The following is an 11,672-nucleotide window of genomic DNA, read 5'->3' on the forward strand; positions in this document are numbered from 1 at the left end:
CTGTAATGTAACAAACAATTTTTATTTTGAGTTTCCAAAATATAGCTCTGGGGTGTCCATTCAGTGCTTTGGACACCCATCCCATAAATTTAAATCAAAACAGAAACAAAGGACTGCCAATAAATGTATCAACCTTGAACCAGCCCCTCCCGAAGAGCCTCAGAAGCGAGAAGAGTACATTGGCTGTTCAGCATGCTCAGAAGGGTTATAAATCTGAGCTATGGCAGATCAATATGTGGATGGAGTTCCAAAACTCAGGGCCCCTCGTTGAGAATGTTCTGCCAGAGCTTCCTCTTGTTTATCCTCAGGGAGCACCCCGGTTTATCTAATCTGCTTACATATATGGCCCCCATTGTCATAGAAACTGAGTGACCCTCATTCTTTAGTGTATTTGTTTAGCTTCATAATGACCCTGTGAGGTAGGGCAGTGCTATGATCCCCATTTTCCAAATGCTGAACTAAAGAGAGAGACTATGTGAAATGGCCAGCATTAGACAGGAAGTCTGTAGTGGAGCAGGGCATTTGTCATAAAGGGAAGGATAACCACCTTTCTGTAAACAGTGCTATAAAATCTCTCCTGGCCAGAGGCAAAATCCTTTCACCTGTAAAGGGTTAAGAAGCTCAGGTAACCTCGCTAACACCTGACCCAAACTGACCAATGAGGGGACAAGATACTTTCAAATCTGGGGGGAGGGGAAAGGGTTTTGTCTGTCTGTGTGATACCTTTGAGGAGCACAGATCAAGGATGCAAGCTCTCCAACTCCTGTAGAATTAGTAAGTAATCTAGCTAGAAAATGCATTAGGTTTTCTTTGTTTTTTGGCTTGTAAATTCGCTGTGCTGGAGGAAATGTATATTCCTGTTTTTGTTGCTTTTTGTAGCTTAAGGTTTTGCCTAGAGGGATTCTCTATGTTTGGAATCTGACTGCCTGTAAGATTATCTTCCATTCTGATCTTACCAAGTTGTTCTCAAAGTTGTTTTTTGTTCTTCTAATAAAGTTCTGATTTTTAAGAATCTGATTGGGGTTTTTGGGTCTTAAAAATCCAAGGGGTTTGTGTGCATCTGGTTGATTCTCAAGCTTCCCCAGGAAAGGGAGTATAAGGCCTTGGGGGGATATTTTGGGGAAATAGGAACTCCAAGTGGTCCTTTCCCTGTTCTTTGTCTAAAATACTTGGTGGTGGCAGTGTTTTACTTAATCCAAGGGCAAAGACTTTGTGCCTTGGGGAAGTTTTAACCTAAACTGGTAGAAATAAGCTTAGGGGGTCTTTCATGCGGGTCCCCACATCTGTACCCTAGAGTTCAGAGTGGGGAGGGAACCCTAACAGCATTGAACCAAGGTCTCTTAAGAAACAGGCTAGTGGTCTAACCAGAGCACTTTCTCTCTGCTGAGCTCAACTGCAACACTACGTAGCATGAAAAAAAGTGATCCCAAACCACTTATGGCTTTATGAGCTCAAAAAGAACTCTTTTAAACTCAGAATTTCCACTTCACCCGAAATTCTTACATTTCAAAATTAGTTTTTGTTTTGAATAGGAACAAAACCATTTTTTTAAAAAACGTTTGTGAAACAAAATTTTAAAAAATATCATTTTTCATTGAACAAAATATTTTGTTCCTATGTTGACTTTTTTTATTTTACATGATACAAAAGTCTTTAAAAAATTAAATGAAAAGTTCTTTCAGAGCAGAAAATTTAAACATTCCATCCCCAAAAGATTGATGCTTATCAGAACACCATGCTGTGTTTTTTCCCCCAAATGGAATTGTCAAAAGCAACATGTTTCTACAAAACATTTTGATTTTGACAAACGACATTTTCCAATGAAAAAATGTTGAGCTGGAAAATTTCCAACCCTTTGAGTAGTAACTAGAAGTTTGCTGCAAATCAATGCAAATCATGGAGCACTGTAAGGATAGCATAGCAAGTATTATGTATGCAAACATAGCTGTGCAATCACACACTCATTTCTGAGCACATAAGCGCACCTCTATTTGTTAAATGTGGGATCCAAGATGTTTTTCAAATGCTATTTTAGGAAACTACTCAGTGAGCACCTGTTTTCCAGGATTTTTCTGTGGGATTTTTACACAAGTGTCAGACCTCTTTGCTGTTTATCACCAGACACTGAACATATTGTGGGCCAGATAGAGAAGTGATTCGCTACACATGAGTGCAAGCATGGGCAAGAAGTGTACGGGGTCTCCTGGGATCAAGTGAGGGCCTTCCCAAACAATAGGGTATGGTGAATGCAGGTCGTTGGACACCTCATACATCAATGCACGGAGAGCAAATTACACATGAGCCTTGTGTACATGGAGAAGCTTAAAGCGTGATCTCTGGGGGCTCTGTAGCACTGCACTTATGTCCTATGTAGGGCACTAGCATCAAAGCAACAGTCCAGGCCTACATATTCTAGAAAGCACTGTGATGTGCAAGTGGCTTGGACAATAACAACAGAGAGTGATGAGAGGGGGAAGTCTGAAAAAAATAACCTTGGACTAGAATTAGCCCTGTTTCTCTGCAAAAGCAACTGCTGCACATAACCACTTTACTGAGGCTTTCTGCTTCCTTTCTCAGCGTGGAAAATTAAATCACACCAGAAAATGCCACCCTAGAACCCAGAGAGACAAGATGAGTGAGGTAATATCTTTTATTGGACCAACTTCTGTAGATGAGAGAGACAAACTTTTGAGCCACACAGAACCTGAAGAAAAGCTCTGTATGGCTTGAAAGCTTCTCTCTCTCTCACTAACAGAAGTTGGTGCAATAAAAGACATTACCTTACCTACCTTGTCTCTCTGATATCCTGGGACCAACACAGCTACAACTAGACTGCGTATCATATAACCCAGACAGTTCAACCAATCACATTTATTCTTCGTTCTTTCTGACTGCACTCCCTCAAACAATGTCTCCTTATTTTTGAAACCAAGAAAAAATGACTTCTGCAAAATATGCCATGATGGCTAAACAATAGAGTAAAAGAGGCAGTTAGAGGCAACAAGGCATCTTTTTAAAAATTGGAATAGAATAGAGCATAAACTCTGGCAAGTCAAGTGCGAAAGTATAATAGGCAGGCCAAAAAATAATTTGAAGAGCAACTAGCAAAAAACACATACAAACTAACAGCAATTTTTTAAAGTACATCAGAAGTAGGAAGACTGTCAAACAGTCAATGGATCCACTGGATGATCAAGATAGGAGGTAAGGGAGCACTCAAGGAAGACAAGGCTATTGTAGAGAAGCTAAACGAATTATTTGCATCAATCAACTGCAGAGGATGTGAAGGAGATTCCCACATGTTAGCCGTTCTTTTTTAGCTGACAAATCTAAGGAACAATCCCAGTTTAAGGTGTTAATAGAGGAACAAATTGATAGATTAAACTGTAATAAGTCACCTGGACCAGATGGCATTCACCCAAGAGTTCTGAAGGTACTCAGATATGAAATTGCAGAACTACTATGTAACCTATCACTTAATTCAGCTTCTGTACCAGATGACTGGAGGATAGCTAATGTGACACCAAGTTTTAAAAAAGACTCCAGAGGTGATCCTGGGAATTACAGGCTGATAAACCTTACTTCAGTACCAGGCAAACTGGTTGAAATAACTGAATTATCAGACAAATAGATTAACATGATTTGCTGGGGAAGAGTCAATATGGCTTTTGTAAAGGGAAACCATGCCTCACCAATCTATTAGAATTCTTTTAGGGGACCAACAAACCTGGGGACAAGGGTGATCCAGTGGATATAATGTACTTGGATTTTCAGAAAACCTTTGGCAAGGTCCCTCACTAAAGGCTCTTAAGAAAATTAAGCCATCATGGGATAGAAGGGAAGGTTAGTAACTCATTAAAATTAAAAACATGAAACAAAGGATAGGAGAAAATGGTCAGTTCTCAGAATGGAGAGAGGTAAATAGTGGTGTCCCCCAGGGATCTCTCCTGGGGCCAGTGCCATTCAACATATTCATAAATTATCTGGAAAAAAGGAGTAGACAATGAGGTGGCAAAGTTTGTAGATGACACAAAACTACTCAAGATAGTTAAGTCCAAAGCAGACTGTGAAGAGTTACGAAGGGATCTCACAAAACTGGGTGACTGGGCAACAAAATAGCAGATGAAATTCAATGTTGATAAATGCAAAGTAATGCACACTGGAAAACATAATCCCAACTATACATATAAAATGACGGGGTCTAAATTAGCTGTTATCACTTGAGAAAGAGACCTTGGAGTCATCATGGACAGTTCTCTGAAAACATCCCCTCTGTGTGCAGCAGCCGCCAAAAAGATACTGGAATGTTAGGAACCATTAGGAAAGGGATAGATAATAAGACAGAAAATATCATAATGCCAGTATATACATCCATGGTATGCCGTGGAGAAAATGAATAAGTAAGAGTTGTTACCCGTTCACATATGTAACCCAATGGGCTAATTTGCCTTTTTTATATTTACTGCTTTGCATTATATTCAGCAGTTATGCAAGATACCTACAGGAACTGTATCCTGTAAAACATTAGCTTCAAGCAGCAAGTTAGCATAAGTCTTAAGGCCTATGAACTTTTAACAGATAAACTTTGCACAGATAAATGGACCAACGAAAAGCCCAAGTATTTGAGGAGCTGAAAATAGAGTTTAAGGTGAAGTTCAGACCCGGGTACATAATTCAACCATAGAAGTGTCTTGGCAATGAACTGACATAACAGGTACATGAGATATATCTAATGCTAGCCTGCTTGCTTGCCAATATTTCTTTTCTTATAAGTTCCTCATTTTCTTATGGGTTTGATTATTTGTTTTATTATAATAGGTTTATAGGTTTATATTAGAGTATATTTTGACTGTAACACAAAGGACCTGCAGGCCAAATCCTATATGTTGAGTTAAGGCAAAGTTAGCATATATATGTTTGGGACCTTTCAGCTGGATAGATGGTGATGAGCTAAAGAATAAGGTCCATGTATGGCTGCGCCCTTTAACATGGAGGATGCGTTAAAGCAGGTTGGCATAAGGGGCTTCCTAAGTACATACCGTTTTAAACTTAGCAGGTACACCACAACTTGAAACTTGGAAATAACTGAAATAACCAGTTAGGACAGAAATAACAAATGTGATATCTAATCACAAGAGGCCATGGTAACAAATTGACATATATGATAATAAGTTGACAACACTGATATACTAACCTATAAGAAAAAGACACTCCAATATTAGTAAGGTGAGGAAATACAAATAAGGAAAAGGGAAAAAAATTGCCTACTGAATAGGCATCAAACATAGTGGTGCCAGCATAACGTATTATAAAAGTGGCATCCCAGCCTGGGCAGGAGAGAGACATGTAGTCCTTGGAGGGTCCAGAATGATGGCCACTGGTAATGATGGGGAAGGTGATGGTGATGTGGAAGATGATGGCTAACATTTCAGGTTGTTCTACAGGAGATGGTGTGAGTACATGGATGTGCACATGTTCATTTTGTCATATCTCTATCTACCTTACTGATTTGCGGTGTTTGTGACTGTGCTAAATGTATTAATAAACTATATTTGTAAACATAAAGGAGTTCCTATAGTGTGAATGTTGCAACTGTGCACATCAGGGTTCCCAACTATATAATAATTTGAATAATACTGAGTGTGATCTTGGAGTAAGAACCTGTCAACTCTCAAAGTGATAACTGGGGATTCTTAAGTAATTAATACATAATCTAAAGAACATAACACAAGAACCAAGGATCACACAATGAAATTAACAGGCAGCAGGTTTAAAACAAACATTAGGAAATACTTCTTAACACAATGAACAGTCAATCTGTGGAACTCATTTCCTCGTGATGTTGTGAAGGCCAAAACTATAACAGGGTTCAAAAAAGAACTAGATAAGTTCCTGGAAGATTGGTCCATCAATGGCTATTAGCTAAGATGATCAGAGATGCAACCCCATGATCTGGGTGTCCCTTAGCCTCTGACTGCCAGGTGTTGGGACTGGATGACAGAAGATGGATCAATTGATGATTGCCCTATTCTATTCATTCCCCTTAAAGCATCTGTCATTGGCCTCTGTCAGAAGACAGGATACTGGGGTAGATGCACCATTGGTCTGACCCAGCATGGCCATTCTTATCTACTTATCCTGAGTGGATTCGGACATTAAGGGTCAGACAGCAGAACTACCATGTACAGTACTGGCAGCCCCAAGAATTCCAAAATCATGAGTGAGTCTCCCCACCACCACCAGAGAAACTGATTGTTGTTAAAAAAGTGAGATTTAAAAAAAAATATAGATTTGTGGGGGATTGTCTTTTGCTCTTGGAGCCATTAAATGCCATGATTTCAAGCTTTTCTCCACAACCAGAAGGGATAGAAAATTACTCTAAAGAAAAAAATGAAAGCTGAGAATCTCAACTAATCACATAAGTCCAGGAATAAGGGCTTTCAGGCAAGAAGTGAATATTGCGAGACTTCCAATAAAGTTGTCAATGCTGTGATGGCTGCCATGGAAATGCCTAATATAAATGTTTCAGAGTAGCAGCCGTGTTAGTCTGTATTCGCAAAAAGAAAAGGAGTACTTGTGGCACCTTAGAGACTAACAAATTTATTAGAGCATAAGCTTTCGTGAGCTACAGCTCACTTCATCGGATGCATTTGGTGGAAAAAACCAAATGGTTTTTTCCACCAAATGCATCCGATGAAGTGAGCTGTAGGTCACGAAAGCTTATGCTCTAATAAATTTGTTAGTCTCTAAGGTGCCACAAGTACTCCTTTTCTTTTTCCTAATATAAATAAATATCATCTCTCAATGAACATCACTCATGTTTACCGTGAACAGGAACCCCTCATAACAGAAGAGTTCATTACACAACATTCACCAGCACAAATTGTTTCCAAACCAATCACTGCTCCTTCACAGATGAACTTTACATCTCAGCGTAGGACGGTTAGGAGAGCATTTGGTATGAGCTGAATGTTTCATGAAACTTTAGCATTAATGCTTTGAACTTTTCATCTCCAGAGCCCTTCGCTATACTAATTTTTCTTTGCAACACCACTGGGATACTTGTATTTCTATTCTTGCTTTTTCAGATGAGCCCTGGAAGCTGAGAGATAAAGCAACTTTGCCCAATGAGGCCATGAAACACATCAGCATCAGAGCAGCTGGGTTTAGGGGTGCTGACACTCAAGGGAGGAGCTCCCCATAAACATCCCCTAAGCCACCTTATTGTCCTCCTTCAAATGCTTCTTTGCCGATTCCTATAAAAAGCTGGATAACATCAAGGCAACTGGTGAGCTGAAACAACTGCCTACAATGCTGACCTGTCTCATTGTTTCTTTATACGCCCCCATCTGTCTCTTTGTCTGTTCTCTCTTGTGTGATATCCTTGCACTGGTCTTGTTTGTGCCCTAGGCAAAACTTCCACCTTGCGCCCCCCCTTCCCTTCCCTTGTACTGCTTCACTACGGTACAAAGTGGCAATGACAATATCACTATGACAAGTTGCCCGTGCTTGTCCAAGACAAAGACAAGTTAAAATGTTAAAAAAAAAAAAAAAAAAAAAATTGGGGCACCGCTTTTTGGCACCCCCAAATCTTGGCGCCCTAGGTGGCTGCCTAGTTCACCTAGTGGTTACACCGGCTCTGGGCGCAAAATATCCTTGCACCGGCCCTGGCTGTAGCAAAGCCAGGAACAAAAGTTAGGACTCCTGACTCCCAGGCTTGAGCTTTAATTACAAGACCATCTTTCTCCTTTTTGATCAATCTAGTTTAGAGGAGGAAATAAGCATTCACCTTCAGAGGTTATGTCTATACTACAAGCAAGGCCTGTGATACCCAGCTCATGTACACATACTTCTGCTAACTCAGTAAATGCTAGCATGAGTCTAAGGAGGGATGTAGCTGCAGTAGCATGGGAAGTGGAAGTACAGAATAGTTGTGCTGAGTACAAATCTGCCTGAACCTCTTGTGTATGTACTCAGCAAGGGTAAGTATAAATAGTAGTGTAGCTGCTGCCCATGGTACCACATCTAAACAACTATTTCTACTTGTGCTCTCTCTCTCATTGTGCTAGTACTAATATGTGTACAGAAGTTGGGAATCACACCCTTAGCTCATACAATACATATAGCTATAGTTTGCAACGGAAGTCACCAGACCTCAACAACAAATTCTGGCTATACTCTATCTTTTGGGAGTTTGAATGTTGAATTGGCAGCAGCCAATTGATAGCTATTTGTATTAGCTAAATTATTGCTACTAGTCAGAAACTTGAAGTACCTCCAGGAATTTGTGTAAGATTCCTGGCCACAAATTTGTTATTCAGTGACAAATTTTTTCAGTTAAAATGAACACACAAAATGTTATTGGAACTTACTTTGTCATGCTCTCCAGGATCAGCAAAATGTTCCTTCATCTGTTCAAGTTGATGCTCACACTTATTTTTGAAAGTTTGAGGGACTGCAGTTCTTGCAGTTTTATCTCAAAATGGAAATGATTAAATTTATCAAGGTGTCATTTAACAAAAGTCACTAACGAGTTTAGCATCTGGACAACAGAACATTGATCAATAATCTTCATGTGGTTAATATGAATGCCATTAAGCCAGCATAAAACATTACAGAAGAATATTGCATAGTATGGCACAACTTGCAATTGTTCTTTTTTGGGGGCCTGATCCAATTTCCGCTAAAGAGCATAAGAGTCTCTAATTAATTTAATGCTAGTTGAATTGGACCCATAAGGTTGATCCAAAGCCCACTGAGGTAAATTTGAGGTTTTCCTTTTACTTCAATGGGCAATGAATACAACATTTATTGGTATGGATAAAATTGACCCAGGAAAAGGACTTAAGTAGTGCTTAAGTTTTCTACTGTTCCTCTGCAAACAGATGAACTTTACCCTAAAAGCCTATTTCTAGACTAGCCAAAGTTAAATGAGTGAGAATGAATCTAATTATTCAAGGGAAAGTGGGTTTTGTACCAAAAACCTGCAAAAATTACATTTTCAATGGGAAAACAGACAATTTGATGGGAATGAAAAGGCAAAATAGTTGAAAGTCAAACACACTGGTGAAAATGTTCATCTAAAATTTCACACACAAAACTGGTGATCTGGGTTTTCCTTATCTCATCATTACTCCAGGATTTTCTAGGCAAATTTATCCTTTAGCCTATATACACTTTAATTGTCAAGCTTTTTCTCATTATAATATTCCTTAATGGAGGTATATTCCATAATAGAAAGGCAATATGGACCAGTAGCTAGATCAATGGCTTGGCCTCAAGAGCTCTGGATTCTAGTCTCAGCTCTATCATTGCCTTAGACAAGTGACTTCACATTTTGACACCTCTGTTTCCCTTCTCACATTTTCCTAATTTAAGCTCTTCAGTGTGCACAAACAGGGCTGAGCACAATGGCACCAGATCTCAATTGGGTGCTACAGTAGTAGAAATAACTACTATTAAAAGTTTGTCTCTTTCAGTTATTGGGGGTGGAAGCGATGTCAGCAGGAAGCAATAATGTGTACAAAGTATGTTCCATGGAAGGGCCATGCTGTGGGTTGGTTCAGCATGTGCCACTTGTATGGGCCAAAGACACTGGTTTCTGCAAGTTTGAATGCTACTATGGAATGGATTGTCTAGTCTTATATGTCCACAGAGAGGACAAGGGGAAATAAAGATTCCCTTCCACTTTGCAGAGTCAAATCAGGACTACCTAGATCTTCGCTGCAGAGGAGGAGAACAGTTATTCCATCCAGAAACTCCCTCAAGGAATGACAAGAGTTGACCAGGAAGGACAGAAAGTGTTCATGGACATAGCTCCACACTCCATGAGTTTGCTGGATAAGTGGGATAAGGAGTACGCTGAGCCCTTGAAAGGACTGTAGCCGATTATTGTGTATGTACCCTCCAGACAGTTGTGCCAGAGGAATTGTGGCTGAGTGGTGTCCCAGTTGCAATGCTCCTCGAGACAGTGCAGCTAATCACCACCCCTAATCAAACTTGGGCTGCCGAGCTTTCCTGGTCAGTTACTAGCAATTCTGCTTCAGCTTCTAAATGGGTCTCGTTAACCCAACTTTTCCAACTGCCAACACCAGGTATGGGAGGGGAACGCACCATTATACCGCTCAGCTGCCAGCACAATGTGCAATGCTTCAAATATTTTCACTTGAGCAAACGTTTCCCAGGCAGCTGCCTTGTATCCCAAAAGAAAAATGGTGTGTGTGTGTGTGTGTGTGTAGACTAGATTGTGTGCAGAGAGCAGTGCACAGGAGCACCAGAGGAGAGTGTGCCTCAGGGAGCACCATTTCTTCCTAAGATCCATCCAGACCTTTACAGTGAACAAGTACTCTACGCTGTCCATTAGAATGGTGTAGAATGCCCCTCCTCCCCAACCCCAGGGTGTACTGACCCTGCTCCATAGGCTGGTATGGGGGCCTTGTCTCCACCTACTCTCTGCCCTCCCATTGATCTTAGAGTATTATACTTCCCTGGGGAGTAATTAGGGAGTAGTCAATGCTCTCCCCTGAATGCAGGGACTGCGGTTGTACCCAGATGTTACACAGACTGTTTGTGTGTGAGATGCGCATGGGACTCCCAACCTGACTCCTAACCATCATGTGAGGGCTGGGCAGAATCTAGCCCCACATTCTGGTAGTCTCACCTCTTAGTCTCAAACCTTTCCTGGTGGCCTCTAATTCCTATGATTCATTTGCTGGTGCCTGTGGCAAAGGAGGAGTGAAGCAGGTAGAACAATATATGACTGTTAAATGTCTGGCTTTTAGCACAAGTTAGTCCATGTGTGAGGCATTTTATGACTGTTCAGTAATAACATTTTTTATGAATGATTGGAGATAACATGTCTCATCACCTTGCTCCTCACAGGATGTTCCGGAAAACAAAACCTTTTATACTAGGGAGCTTTCCCTGTAAACTTTTAAATAAATAAGATTTTTCCCTCACCCTGCTTAAAGCTGCCCTTGCTAAAAGTCAGCATCAATGCTTTGGTAAAATGGTTCAAGATTCCTAATCCTTGCTACCTTTCTTAGCCCTGCTCGGTGTATGACTGTGGCTATGGAGAGGAGAAAGCAGGAACTGATTACCCAACATGCCCTACTGCAACCACATGAGGTGGGGGGGGGCATTTGGCTTATTTCCTGCCTGGCCAGAGTGGTTAGCCCACCACACAAGGGTGTGCTGGATAAACAGCTATTATGCTCTCCAACACGCAGAGCAAGGAGGAATTGTGAGTCTCTGTGTCACAGTTCATTTTCTGGTCTGCTCTCGGGGCAGTGCAGCTATGTGCTGCCGCTTGTTCAGGGCAGATTGTAAGGGTATAGTCCAATCCAAAGAGCCTGATCCAAAGCCCACTGACAGCAAAGGAAAGCATCCCATTGACGTCAATGGGCTTTGAACTAAAGCCTCAAGCAACCTATTCTGCCACCTTTATTCATGCTAAATATCACCTTATTTTACAATCAGTCCTGTGGAATTGCAGATACACATACAGGTCACATTCAGATCTGATGGTGGAAATCTCTTTAAAAAAACAATTGGCTCAATGAAATTGCAAGTCCAGATGGTTTGTAGAGACCCTTTCAGCACAATGGAACAGAGAGCGCTGATTTTCTTTGACAGCCAAAGGATAATGACCTCACTGAGGAGATATTAGACAG

At 40.7% G+C, this 11,672-nt stretch overlaps 1 long non-coding RNA gene across 1 annotated transcript; it reads left to right on the forward strand.

The window, feature by feature from the left end:
• Positions 1-706: 706 nt before the first annotated feature.
• Positions 707-11,071, forward strand: LOC119846893. Its single transcript, XR_005290028.2, has 3 exons — positions 707-774; positions 7,089-7,288; positions 9,696-11,071. It is a non-coding gene; the product is annotated as an uncharacterized LOC119846893 (long non-coding RNA).
• The last annotated feature ends 601 nt before the right edge of the window (positions 11,072-11,672 follow it).

The sequence above is a fragment of the Dermochelys coriacea genome, chromosome 1, assembly GCF_009764565.3.
Source record: "Dermochelys coriacea isolate rDerCor1 chromosome 1, rDerCor1.pri.v4, whole genome shotgun sequence".
Taxonomy (NCBI): Eukaryota; Metazoa; Chordata; order Testudines; family Dermochelyidae; genus Dermochelys; species Dermochelys coriacea.